The 4,066-nt window shown below is 46.5% G+C and overlaps 1 pseudogene; it reads left to right on the forward strand.

Moving 5' to 3' along the window:
• Positions 1 to 1,653: 1,653 nt before the first annotated feature.
• LOC124989670 (mitochondrial import inner membrane translocase subunit TIM16-like) lies at positions 1,654 to 2,256 on the forward strand (annotated as a pseudogene).
• Positions 2,257 to 4,066: the final 1,810 nt, after the last annotated feature.

Consider the following 4,066-nt stretch of genomic DNA (forward strand, 5'->3'; position numbering starts at 1 on the left):
TTTCCCCAATATGTCCTCTCCAAATACCACAGGCTGTTTCTACATGTGTGTGCTTCCTGTGCCATCCTTCTTTTCCTGGGAGATGACAAAGGCCTTAATTACCCTTCAGACCACATAACTTGTAGCATGACTGGCTCGTGAAGAGGAAGTGGTAGGATCTGACCACGCAGCATGCAGTGGGGCAGTGACTGGGGCAGCAGGGATTGGGTGCACAGGGAGGCTTTTCCTCTAAGCTGGAACCCGACCCCGTGCATCCCCTTGGCTCATCCTCTTAACCGCCTCCCACCATGTCCCTGACTTCCTGCACACTTTGCCCTCATTCCAGCCTCTGGACACCATCAGCAGTGTCTGACAGTTCCATCTGAACAGGGTTGTTTTGTTTGCTTGCAGGTGAAATCCTTAAGGGCCCTGCCGTGTGCTCCAGCCTTGAGACCCTTGCCTTCAGGAGCCGCACAAGAAGCAGAGCCACCACAGGTCCCTAAAGCATAAGGAAGCCTAGGCCTACCTCCCCATCTCAACTCCTTCCTATCTCCTAAGGAGCATCTGGGCCCTATTCCTCCCAAACTCCTGCAGGTCTGAAGAGGCAATCAGAGATGTGTCCTGGAGTAGGCAGAAGGGTAGAATGACTTCCTGGAAGTGATGGAATACCAGTAACCAAATACCACCAAGCCCAGCACCAAGCAGAGTGCACCTAAGATTGCATGGCAAACCTTGTGAGGCTTCTGAACAACCTCAGCGATACAGCCCCTGCCACAGCACGATTCTCACCTCATAGCTCTCCTCAGGTGATCAGCTTGGGGGAAATAGTTGCCTCCTACACATGGGTCATGTGATCCCAACATGGAGCACCTTGGCAGTTCTAGAAGCACTCTAGTGAGCAGCACGCACTGCTGGACAGCATCAGTGTAGCTCAGCAAACACCTTTCACAGATCCACACCTGACCAGGTAGCTCCTCTGGGCCAAGCCAGGCTGGAGTTTGCACTGTACCATCAGTTCTGAGCTCTTTGAGTCCATGTGGGGAAGGAAATTGGTGACTTGATGAGAGGCCCTTTCATTCCTAGCCTAGCACTGTTTGCTTCTTTTATTAACATGTTCTCCAAATTGTACTGCCCCTCTCCCCTCCATTAACTATGCTGTCCCATTTTATAACCTAACTTCCCTCGGGGGGAGAAAAAAAGTCTTGCACATGGCAGCTCTCTCCTTGTTTTTTAGTGGTGTGGCAAGGCCCCAATTGTACTGAAGCCTCTGTCTCCAGAGTACTCCTAGAATGTGCGTAGGTGTGTATAAATGTATGATATGAGATTTATTTATGTTGCTATAGCCATACGTTGAAGGCCAGCATCACTCACGGACAGGGAAGGTGAGAAGGGAAGAGTCTTTCGGTGGCTAGTAAAGCAAAATTTGTATAAAGAAACAGTTTCATTTTGTCGGCTTTGTTTCCCATTTTTGTACCAGTCCTTAGAACAAGCGTTCTAAGAATATAAAATAAAATAAGCTAAACCCCCAAAACCAAAGACTGAATGTTTTCTCTGATAAGCAAATGCTGATCTATAATGGGGGAGTGGGGTGTGGAAGAATGAGGGACATTTGGATTGGACTGAGGGGAGTGAAGGGAGGGGAGTGGTGTGGGGGAGGAAGGACAGCAGAATGCGATGGACATTAATACCCTCTGTACATGTATGACTACACTACCAGTGTGACTCTGCACCATGTTTAGCCAGAGAAGTAAGAAGTTGTGCTCCATTTGTGTACAGTGTGTCAAAATACATTCTACAGTCATATATGACTAATTAGAACAGATTTAAAAATAAAAATTCAAGGACCCGCCAGCCACCCTTGAGCCTGCTCAGCAGGGCCAGGAAGTAGGAGTTCGCACGTGTCTGCCGTGGCCAAGTACCTGGCCCAGGTCACTGTGATGGGCGTGCAGGTGGTAGGCAGAGCCTTTGCTCGGGGCCTGTAGCAGGAGTTTGCAGCCAGCCAGGCAGCAGCTGATGCCCAAGGACGAGCTGGCACCAGTCTGCAGCTGCATCCAACCTCTCAGCCTTCAGGAGGCTCAGCCAATTCTCAACGTCTCCAAGCTGAGCCCCGAGGAGGTCCAGAAGAACTACTAACACCTATTTAAGGTGAATGATAAATCCGTGGGTGGCTCCTTCTACCTACAATCCACAGTTGTCCATGCAAAGCAGCACCTGGATGAGGAACTCAGCATCCAGGCCAAGGAGGAGAGAGAGGAAGGGCAGATGCCCAAAACATGACCGTTTGGATCCCCTCACCCTGCCATCTTTTAACTTATAGCTTGGTAATAAATCTCTTCTGCATTTCTCCTGTGCACATATCCCAATTCCAGAAGGCAGGTTGCTCTTCCTGCCTGTTGGGCTCTGCTGGGGACCGGGAGGCAGCAGCCAACAGCCTGAGGGTCTGGGTTCAGGGGTGAGATTGGTGAGTAGGCCCACCACGTCAGAGCCTACCTTAGGTGTCACACGGCTGCTTCTGCTCCCACAGCTGCTCCTGCTCCCACAACACCTAGTTCCCCTCCCTCCCTTGCATCCTGCCAGATGGAAACCCATTACCATCCCCTCAGGGTGAAAGTCCCTGGCCCAGGTTTGGATATGATGTCTTGGTGAGCTGGGCAGAATGCTCCCATACGCCTCGGCCAGCCTCACCCTGTACCAAAGAATTGCTGACCAGTCATAGCAGATGAAGGGCCTGAATCTTGTGATGCTTAGTCCAGAATCTTCCATCTCTGCTCTTGACACCTGTCCTCAGAACCTGCCGCTTCCCATTCTTCCCTTCCAGTTCCCATCTGGGCTAATCTGCTCTTAGCCTCACATTGAAGCTGACACCTGCAGGCTGAGGAGAAACCCCACCCAGATTAGGGTCTTTAGGTGCTTTAGCTGGGAGACCCCACAACTGAACAGTTAGATGATCTAGGATCAACCCAGTTCCTAGTATGTCCATGACACAGAAACCATCTTTGCAACTCACTTTTATTGTTTCTTTATAAACCTCTCTCTTCCTCACATGGAGGAATATATTGTTATAGTCATTAGCTTATCTCTTTTTTAAACTCTATGCTAACAGCAATGGAGCCAAGAGGAGGAAAAACATAAACTACAATAGAAAGACACTTAGAACCTGTTGAAATACTCATATCCTGGAATGTGCAACAATAAACAAACAACAACAAAAAGTAAAAAATAAATAAATAAAAGTTCAAAAAAGATTATAAAAATAAAGAATAGAAAATAAATGTGATGAAGAAACTTATCTGTTAATTCTGAAGTCTAAGTTTAAAAAATTGCAATTTTCCCTCTTTGCCATTTTGCAAAAATCTCCAGTCTAAGGTATGATGGAGTTATTTTTCAATTTGATGTGCCTTACAGTTTTATAGGGAAGGAGAGGTTTTGCTGTTTGTTCTGCAACATTAAAACTCAGGAGTCAGGATGGCAACAGAAATATAGGTTTCTTTCCATTCTGGGTTTGAGTAAGATAGTGGAGAACATTTTCTTTCTCAAGTCTCCATCTGTGGTGACTCAGTGGCATGGAAAGCTTTTGTAAGAACAGAGGGCACATTGGGGAAAAAGGCAGGAAATATCAAGTGTATATTTAGCTAGGCCATGTTAATCAGAAACATGTTTCAGAGCAGGTTCCTCTGTGTGGTGCCCATCAGGGCCGGGGCAGTTCATCAGCCTCCATCCTCAGTGTAAAGAAGGTCAAAAGTTACAAGAATTTGAAGTTTTTCATTTCAAAGGGGGTCTGTTTCACAATCAGCTGTGGGGATCTTGGGAATGACTTCCTGGGCTGCAATACCAAATGCTTTAGTGGATGTAGGACTCTAATCTAGGATCTGCATCTTTATATAAGTATCCCAGGAGATTCTGATGCAGTTTATCACACTGGTGATGCTGATACAGATGTACTGCAGATTACAGTTTAACATACATGTGCATGCCATTGAGTCACAATAAATAAGGACCCTTAATTGAAAATGATATCACCCCATAAATTTTGAAATAAAAAATCTTAAATCTAAAATAAAAATCTTAAAATAATTCTTCAGAAAGT

Source organism: Sciurus carolinensis, chromosome 1, assembly GCF_902686445.1.
Source record: "Sciurus carolinensis chromosome 1, mSciCar1.2, whole genome shotgun sequence".
Lineage (NCBI taxonomy): Eukaryota > Metazoa > Chordata > Mammalia > Rodentia > Sciuridae > Sciurus > Sciurus carolinensis.